We start from the raw sequence: 14196 nt of genomic DNA on the forward strand, positions 1-14196 counted from the left end.
AGGGGGATGCTGAGTAGTCGCACAAAACGAGTATCGTAATGGATATAGGCAATTTTCTGGGTACGATTATGATCCAAGTCTTTGAGTGAGTCATGTGCGTGGTCTAAATATCTTAACTGGCTAGTTTGCCTGTCTGTAAGGAGAAGGGCGGGCTGTACATTCATCCTGCTACTCTGATTGTATAGAGTGAAGCTGTATTTCTTCATGCACTGGCTTCATGATTTCACACGATCACATTTCCTTGCATGTTTTCGCTCTTATCATTTAGATTGCTGCTGCCTGCCAATATGATAAATCATATGGCGAGGACGTTTGCTATCAAGCTATCAATTTGCACAATATCTAGCTCTTAATATCTAGCTCTAACTCTTAAGGATCCACCCCTTTTCGTACATTTTCGCCTAAAATGACATACCCAAATCTAATTGCCTGTAGCCCAGGCCCTGAAGCAAGGATATGCATATTCTTGGTATCATTTGAAAGAAAACCCTTTGAAAGGCCATTATGTATTATTCCAGCCCAGGTGCAATTTAGTTTTTGGCCACTAGGTGGCAATAGGGTACCTGCAAAGTTTTAGACTGATCCAATGAACCATTGCATTTCTGTTCAAAATGTTGTATCAAGAATGCCCAAATGTGCCTAATTTTTTTATTAATAACTTTTCATGTTCAAAATTGTGCACTCTCCTCAAACAATAGCATGGTATTCGTTCACTGTAATAGCTACTCCAAATTGGAAAGTGCAGTTAGAATTTAAGCTTTCTGCAAACATCAGATATGTCTATGTCCTGGGAAATTTCCTTGTTACTTACAACCTCATGCTAATCGCATTAGCCTATGTTAGCTCAACCGTCAAGTGGAAGGGACACTGATCCTGAAGTCGGACGGCCTTCATAGACTCAACATTAACCAGCCTTCATAGACTCAACACTCAAGCAACTACAGTTTCAGCAGAAATAATCATTTAAAAACAGAGATCCGCCAATAAGAAATATTAGATACTGTTGAAACAGTCGCACGGAGAAAAGCACGAGGAATGCATGGCTTTACCATAGAATTATATTTCAACATTTTGGGACAAAGTAGCCCCCCTATTTGCACAAACACTCATGCCAATTAATTCAGTACTTCCTAGTTCCATGTATCATCTTTTAAAATATGCTATGGCTAGACGTTCCGCTAGTTTTTTGTTGTTGAGGTCATTGGATTTTCCAATGCTTTTCTATGGGGAAGCCACATTATTAGTGTCACTCAGGTGGACTCTAGTCTTTTGGTGCTTGTGAATGAGAGCGCACTCCGTGTTGTTTTTCTCCGGTATTGAAACAGTTTATTCCGTCTTAAATTTGATCGATTATTTACATTTTAGGGTACCTGCGGTTGGATTAGAAACATTGTTTGAAATGTTTGGACCAAGTTTACAGGTAACTTATTCGATCCTTTGTAGGCATGTTGGGCGAGTTGGAACCAGTGTATTTCTGAATCAGACGCGCCAAATGAACATACATTTTTGGGATATAAAGAAGGACTTTATCGAACAAAACGACTATTCATTGTTTAACTGAGACCTTTGGGATTGCAAAACGATGAAGATCTTCAAAGGTATGCGATATAGTTTATCGCAATTTCTGACATTCGTGATGCATCTGTTTGGTTGGAAAATGTTTTTCATGCTTTTGTATGCGGGGCGCTGTCCTCAGATAATTGCATGGTATGCTTTCGCCGTAAAGACTTTTTGAAATCTGACAAAGCGGCTGGATTAACAAGAAGTTTGTCGTTAAGCCGATGTATAACACTTGTATTTTTATGAATGTTTATTATGACTATTTCTGTATTTTTGAAATTGGCGCTCTGCAATTTCACTGGATGTTGTCGAGGTGGGTCGCTAGCGGAACTCCTGCGCCAGAAAGGTTAACTGAACTACTCAAGATTCTATCCACGGAAATACCCAAATTAGGCCTACCAAAAGATTCACAGACTTTGTTGAAAACAAAACCAGTGATGGAAACTAAAGAAGTCTCTGGGGGAACTTATTTGCACGCTGGCATTAAACATGGTGTGCTGTCCCATCTTACAACATCTGTTCATACAAGGTTGTCTGAGTCAGTGTCACTCCAAATCAATATTGATGGCCTTCCTCTATACAAGAGCTCAAATGCTCAATTCTGGACTATCTTAGGGCTAGTAGAAAACTACAAAGGCGTGGTCCAGACAAACAAGTCACCATTTGTCATTGGGATGTTCTTTGGGGAGAAGAAACCAACCAGTCTTGATTTCTTGCATGACTTTGTTGAGGAAATGAAGCAGCTGGAAACTGAAGGTGTTTTGTTTTAGACAGAAGTCCAAATCTTTAAACACCAGCAAGGGCCTTTGTCAGAAATGCAGAAGGTTACAATGGCTGTGACAAATGCCGTCAAAAAGTGAGTCTACTACCTGAATCATATGAAATTCCCAGAAACAACAGCCTCTCTGAGATCCAAAAGGTGGGACAACACCTTTAGGATCATTGTAAATTGGTTTGGTGACACCGTTTCCTCTTGACTACATGCACCTGTGATGTTTGGGAGTTACCCGGAAACTGATAGCTCTATGGCAGAAAGACCCACTGAAAACACGTTTAGGTCCAGCTGTATCTTCACAGCTGACTGACCTCACACTCCATCAGGAATCAACAGAAAACCCAGATCACTGAATGTGGCTGACTGTTGGAAGGCAACTGAGTTCCATAAATTCCTCTTGTAAACTGGGCCTGTCTGTTTAAAAGGGAATAATCTAAAGGCGATGTATGAAACCTTCATGTTTCTTGCAGTTGCCGTGGCCATCTTCCTAAGTGTATCCTTGTGTGCAGACCACACAGACGATGCTGTAAACCTCCTGGTTTTGTTTGTAGACCAATGCAGCTGCCTGTATGGAAAGGAAAACATAACATATAACATGTATTGCCTCACCCATCTCAGTCATGAAGCACGAGCATTTGGTGTTCTTGACAATATCTCTTCCTTCCCCTTCGAGAATGTCCTTGGCCAGTTAAAAAAGAATGCTAAGAAAACCAAACAAGCCTTTTACAGCAGGTTATACGGAGGCTGTCAGAATGAGAGGCCATGAGAGCAACGCAGTCAGATGCAGAGAAAACAATACAAAAGCAGCATGCCAATGGACTCGTCCCAAATGGTCAAGCAGTGAAGGAGCAGTATAAAAAAATAGCAGTTTACTCACTTCTCCGTGCAGATGTCCACTGGGAATAACTGTGTCCAGTTGAGGAACAAGGTTGTCCGAGTGCAAAACCTGCTGGTGGAGGAACATGGATACTCTTTGATTGTGTTCAAAACATTTAGGAACAAGACAGACTTTTTTGCATATCCCCTGCCATCATCACTGCTTGATATTTTTCATCTCTCTGGATTGAAGGATGAACTTCTATTCACTCGAGCCACAAATGTGCTACGCAAGTTTGTTCTACTCCCGTGCAAAGAGGGCTTTGCTGGGATACCATTAGGGTACCATCTGTTTTCCCGTTATCTCTTTTCAAGTTAATTAAATTGTCAGTAAAAGACATTACAGAAAATGTATGATTTACTTGAAGGGACTTTCTTAAACTCCTACAATTAGATGTTACTATTGAGAAATGTTTGAGTAAACTAATCTAATTGAGTGCCCATATTTGCTTTTTTGTTCACAGTACCATGTTTGCTGTGGTTAATTTCCCCAACGAAGATGACAGTTTAGCTGTCATCTCAAAAACCTGGTGCACCAAGGACAAATGTTATTGGCCTCCATACAAGAGCCAAGAGAGGTTAAGGAAGGCAGTGATGTCGCACGAACAGCCGGACATTGATACATGGGAGGTATATTCAACTGAATTACTGAAGACAAAGAGTGAGTACTTTAACTCAATATGAAGATACTAAATGTCTCGTTTGTAGACATTTACAGATGAACTGATAAGCTCCTGTTTCATGATGTTTTCAGATTCATATGAAAAAGCCCATGAGTGCCTGGTCCGGGCAGAAAAAGGCTAAAGCTTGGAAACAGAGCCAGAATCTCCCCAAAGAAAGAGAAAGTAAGATTTAGTGTTTGAAATAAAAGGAATCTAAACACTACACTACCACTCCGAAAACTTCATGCTTGCTGTCATTCCCAGGCAAAATCCTAAATTTGATCAGACTGACTGAGGAGTCTGACGCTGATCATAACCAGCACCCACTAGCGCCAAAGACCACCAAGTTCACCCCAAAAAGGGTTGATTCCAAACACACAAAAAAGTACATGCAAGATTTAATTTCTTGGCAATAAATTATTCAATCAAAGTATAAGTCTAATTTTCATTTTCATTTGCACAGTTTGCAACAGTATCTTCTAGACCCTCTGTCGCTCTCTGCTGGGGGTAAGTGCCTGTTATGTACTGAATGTGATGAAGTATATCACAAAACATTATGCTTAAGACTTAATAGTGTTTTTGAAGGAATGCTGACATAGTTTGGCTGTGAACTCAGCTGTATAGGACACCTAACTATGTTTAACTTTGATCTGAACACGTCCTCAGTCCTCTTCGTCACAGGGGCCATCTGCTCACCAGTCTGAAGGTACCCGATCTTGCCCATCATAATATTTGAGGTGTAAAAGGAGTTAATATTTTTTTTAAAACATCTTCACACATCTTCTGTCAGCAAGTTACCACGGGTGTGTTTCACTATAATTTTTGCTTTCATGCAGCGATTATCAAGACAGACCATTTGTTAGATTTTTTTTTTTTTTTAAATTACAAGTAGGATATAGAAATAATGGAGAAATGTGACAGAAAATGGAACGTTAGTGGAATGTTTTCATTACTTTTGCTAGCAGGTAGTCGAAAGCAAATCTTCGCAATAAAAATGTTGTCCAACTGGGAAAGTTCACCGCTAGCTAGCCATGAACAAACTTGTCTTGTTCACTTGTGAAACAGATCGGTTGACTGATTGCATGTGCTTCATTCCTCCAGCAGTAGCTAACTTCCAAATCGCTATTTTAACGCTAGTAATGCTACTACATACGGACAGTTGCAGTTTCTGGGAAACGTTGTTGCAAAGGGGTCTTCCCTTTGCCCTTGCGAAAGTGGTTTCCCTTTGGGAATATCTAGCCAAGTCACTGAATCTGTATACTTTTCTGGATACTTTTCCCCAGTTGAGATGTGCGCGCTACTTACTTGAACTGAAATTCTACATTTGTGTACTGTGCTCAATGTGTAACGGAATCATCAAGACCCTGATCCCGTGCCTCTTCATCAGAAGATTTTCTGGCAGCAGTCCACGGTAATTTAAAATATTCCAATGTACACTTGTTAATGCATACAGTCTATTAGAAACGTCTGGCTACTACCAGCAGCAATTCTGTATACGTTTAAATAAAAATAATAATTCTTATTAGCTGCATTCTTAGGTAGTTATTTTGAAACAGCACAATCCTAATCACTGGGACCTGCTGCTCATCAGTCTGAAGGTAACTGCAATATGTGCTACTTAGTTATATTGTGAGGGGCTCCATAATTACATAGAGTGGAATGTTATACGATGTTGATCTTTTACAAAAATATGTAATTTACATTTACTGTAAATGACAGTGGCTTACACTGGCCTACAGTGTCAGCATTGGTTGTACACGTTTGGCCCTTGCGTTCCATAACTCAGAATCAAACCTGTTTTCATAGAGCTTTCATCTTGTCATTCGAAAGGAATAGGTTTCCAAAGTTTATAACTTTCCCACTTCATATGTTAAGATTTCCACAGGCAGATTATTCAGCACCTGGGGAAATTGGCAGACGATTTCAGAGTTGCACTACCGGACCACAGTAAACAGGAACCTCTTAATGCAACTGACAAATGGGGCACATGGGGACATGGTTCTGCCAGAAGACATTGTGTTTCCTCTGAAGGACAGGCCGATGGTGGAGGAGCTTGACCATCAGCTTGCTGGGAATGAGGAGCTTCAGGAGAAATTGGTCATTCGCAAGACATGGTATAACACTACATACAGTTAACACCAGAGGTTTTTGGACAGCGACACTTTTATCATCATTAGGGCTCTGTTTATGGGATTAAATAAAGTCCAGACTCTTGGGGTATTGTACATGTTAATTGGGTGCTTATGATGTCTGTGACTTGGAAGAGCTCCCCACTGCTTTTCTTTGGAGGGACTTTAGATCTGTAGTTTCTGCATGGTTCACTACTCTATGGACAATATATTTTACAGGTGAGATTTTTGGCTGCTAAAGGGGGCAAGTCTGTCAAAGACTCATTGAGGAGGATGATTGCCTGCCTTTTCTCCAACGACCTGTCCAGGCTTTGTAACTGGACCGGCTTGGGACACAAGATCTCTTTCAGGCAGCTAGCTTTAAAAAGCATTGTTCACAAAATGTTTTTATTAGTCTATGAATTAACTTCATATTTGATTAAACCTGGAGACAGTTTTGAATCTGAAACGTGTGTTTAAATAGTTCTTGACCTCTCGTTCGTTCATGAAGAACACATATTGATGAGAATTGTTCTGTGGTTTCAGGAGCGATAAGAAAGAACCCCTCTACAAAAGAGGCAACAGAGGGGAACCTCCAATAGGTGGTTGTGAAATTTCTGAAGGGAGCTGCAGGCAGAGAAGGGGGTATATTGTTTTGTTGTGTATATTCTACTGTACATATTAATTATTTCGTAGTCCAGGACATGATTTTCTGTAATAACAATTAGAAAGCATATATATATATATATATATATATATATATATATATATATATATATATATATATATATATATTAGTTATTTTGTTATTTTTTTTATTATTATTAAAAATTCTATAATACTTGTTACCATGTATTCAATGTAGATATTTGTTATATTGTAATGTATTTTGCAATAAATTTGCAACAATTATTGAGAGTGGTGTACATTATTTTGGATTCATTACTGTGTGGAAAGATACTGATAATATGAACCGTGGACCGCCAACAAATACTTATTATGAACCAGCGGCCCAGTAACGGACCTCTGTCGGAAAGGTGGAGGCTGCCGCTGGTGGTCTGATAGAGAAACCCTGTGTAAAGGGTGCGTGTTGGTGGCAGGGAAGTCAGGCGCAGGAGAACGAACTTGGTAAAAACTGAGTTATTTAATAAATGCTGATAAAAAAAATTAAAAAAAACGAAATGTACAAAATAACAAATGTGGGTACAAAACCCATCGCACACCAACATAATATATACACATCACATACAAACAAACAATCTCTGACAAGGACATGAGGGGAACCAGAGGGTTAAATACACAACATGTAATTGATTGGATTGGAACCAGGTGTGAAGGAAGACAAGACAAGACAAAACCAAAGGAAAATGAAAAATGGATCAGTGATGGCTAGAAGGCCGGTGAGGTCGACCGCCGAACACCGCCCGAACAAGGAGAGGGACCGACTTCGGCGGAAGTCGTGACAGCCTGAGATCTACAAAACCTTGCAGAGAGCATATGCAACGGATAATCTTTTAGAACAAAATATAAACTATTGGAACCAATACTTAAAAATAACTGATGTTGGCACAAGGAGGGAAAGTGGGAGTATAACTGCCGAAATAACAGTTCATAAAAATGTATGCTTTGTCCAGTATAAACTAATGTATTGAATTTTTTTATACAAGGGACAAAATTGACAAATTCTACAGCACAATGGCAGAGTCATGTCTCAAGTGTAAAACTAATAATGACTCAATAATCCATGCCTTTTGGGAATGCTATAAAGTTCGGAAATTGTGGGCGGGGCTAGAAAGTTGTTTGTCAGAAGTATAACAATATATACACACTTTTAATCCATGTGCATGCATATTTCAAGACACAACATACCCAATGGGCTGGACAATTATTTTCTCATCACTAATTTTGAAGAAAACATATATTGAAATAGTATGAGAATTGTTTTTTTTTTGTACAATTTAAGACCAAGTGGCAAACAAGAATGCAGGCACTAGGGGTGGGGGTGTGAGCAGCTAGGTCTGAGCAGATGAGATGTAGTCATTGTTAATGTTGTAAAGCATCACTTGAGCAAGGCTACGATTATGTAAGCCAACTTCATATCAAATATGAATGACTAGTTTACAGACTTCTGAAACGTGGTCTGATTATTATACGACACCAACCCACGATTGCTGCGATGGAATGATTGTCGGCGAGGCTGTTCGACGAGCTCGAATTCACCTTAGTAGAGTCCACGCCTATGCAACCAAGTTGCTCTGAACAGCACTCAGCCTGTGTAGATCAGTGGATGGGAGTTCTCATGGGCACAACTATGGATGACACGCCAGTGTTATATGGCATTCCATACGTTGAGCCACTACCAACAGCATAGATGCGCCATTTTTCCTGTAAAGGGTAGCTTAGTTCCGAGTCCCCTCTTATCCACTCATATACCTGTGAGCTGAATGACAGCAATCAGACTGTGTAGATCAGCGGACTGGATTGCTCACGGATGGCGGGGCACAACCATGAGATGTGCCGGTGTTATGGGGTTCCATGCATTCTAATAGAATTAGTAGAGAGGAGAGCAATAGCGACGGAAGAGGAAAGAGCAATTGTTAGGGGGAAAGAGTAGGCCCGTGGGCTATACACCTGAAACCAAACAAAGCCTACACTGCGAATGTGCGCTAGATCAACATGACAGGATAACAATGTCATAGCCCAATGATGAGTGAACAAGATTAGCACCAGTAAGCATGTCATTGATCTGTGAAGCCTACACCACGTCTATCCTGCACGTATGGCGATATAAGGACTGTATTGATTTGTGCAGGCATGATATCTGCTACAAAAAAGGCTACACTATAATTACTATGCCTATGCATTCCATGCAAAACTTAAATGTCAATGAGTAACGATGAATATCGTCAGATTACAGGCTAAACATGGGTTATACTTGCGAGCCACTAGCAGCAGCATATATGCACCCTTGTCCCTGCAGAGGATAGATTTGGATAGATCTCTGTGCACTTCTTGCAAAAGAAAGTTTGACACAAGATAACATATTGTTTAGAAGACTGGCCTAGTGGGTCTAAAAATGCCTTGGAGTCTATGTCTAAATGTGCATTTACAATGATCCATCCGGATCTGATAGCTGAAGTGGTTTTAAATGTATATTTTACATGGGATGACTGCTAAACATGGCAGCATGATGGGGGAATCAAAATGCAGACAGGGAAATGCGACGCAGTGATATTATTTTACAAATGAGGAAAAGTGCCAAGATGGCTTCACAGTGGCTTCAAAACAGCGAACCTTGTCAGTCATCCAGAGTTCATATACATCATTGGGTCCACCCCTTGCATCAATTTGCGCAATTAATTCCACTTGTTGAATTGCCTGTATTTATCTGCTCATCAACCATGAATTCTAGAATACGCCATGGATAGTGAAATGAGCAACAATTCCCATGCAGAAATGTAACCCTCAGCATAGTTCGCCACCTCCAGGACTGCGGACTGCGGCCTACACAATTGCTGTAAATTACTGAGATGATGTGGATGAGTTGTCGAAGACTGTTGCTGCAAAACAAGAAGTGGGAGACACAAGGTTTGATTTGACATATAATTCTCCCCTCGATTCATGCCCATTGGTTGAAAGAAAAGAAAGGGATTATTGCATGAGTGAGCCAATGGGTTAATCAGCAACCGTGGGGAAATTGCCTTAATGTGCCATTCTCATAGGCTTAAAGTTAATAGGCGAATGACATTCCGCACGCTTGCTAATAGGAAAGGAGGAGAGACGTGACGCTATGCCGATGAGGTAACATTATGACACCACCCTAGAAATACCTGCCATGCTGACGAGGTAACATTATAGATACCTGCTATGCTGATGAGTGAGATAGGAAGCGATGTGAATTATGAGTTTAATAGATGAATGAAAAGTGACAATCCATTCAGACCAGCCTTACTGATTGAACTTTCGTAACTACTATACATTTCACGCCCTCGGTCCCTTTATAACCTGTGGTCGGGGTTGAGCACCTCTGTCAGGGCAGTGTGGGGGGGAAGCAGGAGTGAGTCCATGGCACAGGAGTACAAGAAACAAGCTGTTGGTCCAAAGTGCAAAGGTCTGCGGTGCGGAGCTGTGTTTGGAGCTAGCTTGTAGTGTTGCGTCCATCCTAAACATAGTTTGCACTGCATTCAGGGTTGTCGGCTATAGTTTTTGTAGTTCTTGCTCCAAGCGCCACTCCCTATGCTCCCCCATGTTCAGGGTATGGTGGCTTGGCCAGATATTTGATACGATATGATATGCAATATAAATTATTGCTCTTAAAGTGACAGTGATTAATGTCTATCCTAGGTATTTATGATTGTCTGAGTAGCGTGAGCCACCATCCTGGTATGTATTGATTGACTGTTATTTATATTGGAAAAGCTGAAACAGAATAGGGGCCAGTTGGTTTTAAATCTTGTAACTGAAAGATCTTTGCAATAAAATTATTTTTTAATGTGTTGTCTGGTCCATTGCATTGATCAAGGCCCAATTTAATAGGTGGCCTGTCACAAACTAGCCACCAGGCATTACAAAAATCACAGACGTGTGGAATTTCATAAATACTGATCCTACAACCTCACAACCCCTTAGCTATTTGTAGAATGTTTGCGAGTTTTCAGACAGATCAGTGCAGACTGTAACGTGCGTTGTTTGAAGGAGACCAAGGCGCAGCATAATTTGTGGTCATCATATATATGAGAAAAGAAATACAAAACATAGAATGCCCACCCCACATCACACCCTGACCTCACCAAATAGAAAAATAAAACATCTCTCTAAGGTCAGGGTGTGACAGTACCCCCCCCCCCCCCCCCAAAAGGTGCGGACTCCCGGCCGCAAACCTGAACCTACCCTTGGCGGCTGCTCAGGTTCGGGGCTCGCTGAATACAGTCTTCGTTCGCAGTCACTGCTGTCCTTGTCTTTGCCTAACACTAGAACTGAGATAGGGAAACAATATTCCAATATTCTTCCCATAATGCCCCATCATCCTGGAACATGCTTCAAAAGATATTAAGTAAGGGGAGTTGGTGTCCTTGTCTGTTTTTAATAAGACAACACTGTTTGTGATAGCTGCAGTTGTTTCTAATCTTCAATTGTATCTGTAACTTGTCACACGTTGTCTTTTGTGTGTATTTAGTATTTTTCTGTAAGATTTTCTGTACATGCTGCTATTTCCCTGTTTGCCTTCTTGCCAGGTGGCCGTCGCTAAATAGGATTTTATCCTCTTGGGTCGTAATGGGTCGTACCTGGTTAAATAAAAGTTAAATAAAATAGTCTGGGTGGCCATTTGATTAATAATTGTTCAGCAGTCTCATGGCTTGGGGGTAGAAGCTGTTAAGAAGCCTTTTGGTCCTAGACTTGGCAGTACGGTACTGCTTGCCGTACGGTAGCAGAGAGAACAGTCCATGACTTTGGTGACTGGAGTCTTTTTGGTGTCTTCCTCTCCCCAATTGTTGGTGCCTTCCTCTGACAGACGGCTACGAATAATATAGATGAGAACTATCTTTGGTAGATACTGTGGTCTACAGCTTATCATGAGGTACTCTACCTCAGGCGAGCAATACCTTGAGACTTAATATTAGACATTTCGCACCAGCAGTTATTGACAAATAGACACACCACCCCCGCCGCTCATCTTACCAGACGTAGCTGCTCTGTCCTGCCGATGCATGGAGAAGCCAGCTAGCTTCTCTGTGCAGTTTTTAATGTCCCGTTGGTAGGATAATCATAATCGTAGATCGTCCAGTCTGCTTTCCAATTATTGCACGTTGGCCAATAATACGGAGGGTAGCTGGTTTAACTACTCGTCAGAAAATTCCTTCCTTCATGCTTCAGGTCTTTCCTTCATGCGGATTACAGGGATTTGGGCCTTGTCTCGACAATGCAGTATATCCTTCGCGTCATACTCGTTAAAGAAAAAATACTTGTCCAGCTCGAGGTGAGTAATCGCTGTTCTGATGTCCAGAAGCTCTTTTTGGTCATAAGAGACAGTAGCGGCAACATATGTACAAAAAAAGAGTTAAACAATGCAAAAAAACAAACAAAATAGCAAAGTTGGTTAGGAGCCGTAAGACGGCAGTCATCCCCCTCTGTCGCCATTATCACAATTAACATCTTCTCTTGCGGAGAGTATTTGTAGTGAGGGGCTGGGATACTACGATCTTATTCCCATGGGAACTGTTGAGCGGCCAACCTCTCATACGGTGGTTTAGTTTAGTTCAGCTTGATACTCCCTATTCTTACTTTTGATTAGCTACTTTATTTGCTAGTCTCTATTCATACTTTCATTTAGTTACTCTATTTACTACTCTCTATTCTTACCACAGTCCCTCCTGCGACACTTTCATTACAGTTCCATTAGGAGAGGGAGAGAGAGAGACTACAGTAATACAAATTCTTTTGTCATGCCAATGAAGCATTTCTGAATGGAATTGACTAGGGAAGAGAGAAACTCATATGACCCTGAGTTAATTTGAATTACTCCAAACCCAGTGGTGTTCTCTCTCTTTCTCTGTCTCTCGCTCTCTTGCTCTCTCGCTTTCCCTCCTCCTCCCCTGCCTTGTGAAGAAGCAGGCTTTGTGGATGAGAGGATCATGCTGGGCATGATCTAAACACACCCACTGGGCGTTGGGGTGAGCTGGGAATTGAACAGCAGAGAAAAGGCCAAACCTGGAGGACTACAGCCAGCACTACACTCCAACCTTACAATAACCTTATCCAAGAGACACCCCCTCAGAACAGTGGGCTATAGTTAGTTATAGAGAGGTTTAGGGGTTTGACAGACGTATATACGGGTTCTCCTCCACATCCCAGAACAAAGCCAAATAAACTGAGTCCGCCTTGCCAAATGTGAGACTGTTTTAAGAAAGGCCTTCATACGTTATCCACAGATAAAAGAACACATAACATGTCAGAGCAGAAAGCAAAATAAACTCAGTGCAGGAGGACTGCGCTGGGAAGAACACAGCATGAATGCCAGCATTCACACACACACACACACACTCACACACACACACACTTTGACATATGTGTGGTGCATGTGTGTGTGTTTTCTCACCAGTTCCCTCTTCTCCCACTGTGTCAGAGCATCGACAGACAGGAGACAGCAGAAGATTGATGAGTCCTGGTCGACTTTGGTGGGATTACTGTTGTGGTTGCGGTAGTGATGGTAATGGTAGGGAGCTTTGAACTGGGGAATAATTGTTGTCAGATGTGGAGGTTTTACAGCAGGTGTGACAATTTGACTCAGACCCAGTGTGTCTCCAATGGTACCCTATTCCCTATGTAGTGCACTTTTGACCAGGGCTCATAGGGCTCTGGTCAAAAGTAGTCCTATCCCCCTTATGCAAACCCCTGTAGTTCAAGTGTGACAAACAAGCGAGTTCACATCCCACTGAGCACAAACAGGTTGAATCAACGTTGTTCCAACGTAATTTGTCAATGTATTGTGACGTGGAATCTACATGGAAAATACATTGGATTTGAAAAAAGTTATCAAAGGTAAACTGTTGTTTTGTGGGTGATATTTCAACCACGAGATTATTTCATCATTGTAACTAATTTTCAACATAGTCAAACCTTGCATAAAAAAGTATGTTGAATTTGTTCCATTGAAACAACGTCAGATCTTCAACGTTACATCCACTGTACGCCTCCCATAGTCTGTCCTGACTTGTCTAGTTAAATAAAGGTTAAATTAAAACAATATATATATACATTATATATACAGTGCCTTGCGAAAGTATTCGGCCCCCTTGAACTTTGCGACCTTTTGCCACATTTCAGGCTTCAAACATAAAGATATAAAACTGTCTTTTTTTGTGAAGAATCAACAACAAGTGGGACACAATCATGAAGTGGAACGACATTTATTGGATATTTCAAACTTTTTTAACAAATCAAAAACTGAAAAATTGGGCGTGCAAAATTATTCAGCCCCCTTAAGTTAATACTTTGTAGCGCCACCTTTTGCTCCGATTACAGCTGTAAGTCGCTTGGGGTATGTCTCTATCAGTTTTGCACATCGAGAGACTGACATTTTTTCCCATTCCTCCTTGCAAAACAGCTCGAGCTCAGTGAGGTTGGATGGAGAGCATTTGTGAACAGCAGTTTTCAGTTCTTTCCACAGATTCTCGATTGGATTCAGGTTCTGGACTTTGACTTGGCCATTCTAACA

At 41.1% G+C, this 14196-nt stretch overlaps 1 pseudogene; it reads left to right on the plus strand.

The window, feature by feature from the left end:
- The first annotated feature begins 2390 nt into the window (after positions 1–2390).
- On the plus strand, positions 2391–12631 carry LOC149985606 (uncharacterized; annotated as a pseudogene).
- Positions 12632–14196: the final 1565 nt, after the last annotated feature.

This window comes from Oncorhynchus mykiss, chromosome 1 (assembly GCF_057628025.1).
Source record: "Oncorhynchus mykiss isolate SJ-2025 chromosome 1, ASM5762802v1, whole genome shotgun sequence".
Classification (NCBI taxonomy): Eukaryota; Metazoa; Chordata; class Actinopteri; order Salmoniformes; family Salmonidae; genus Oncorhynchus; species Oncorhynchus mykiss.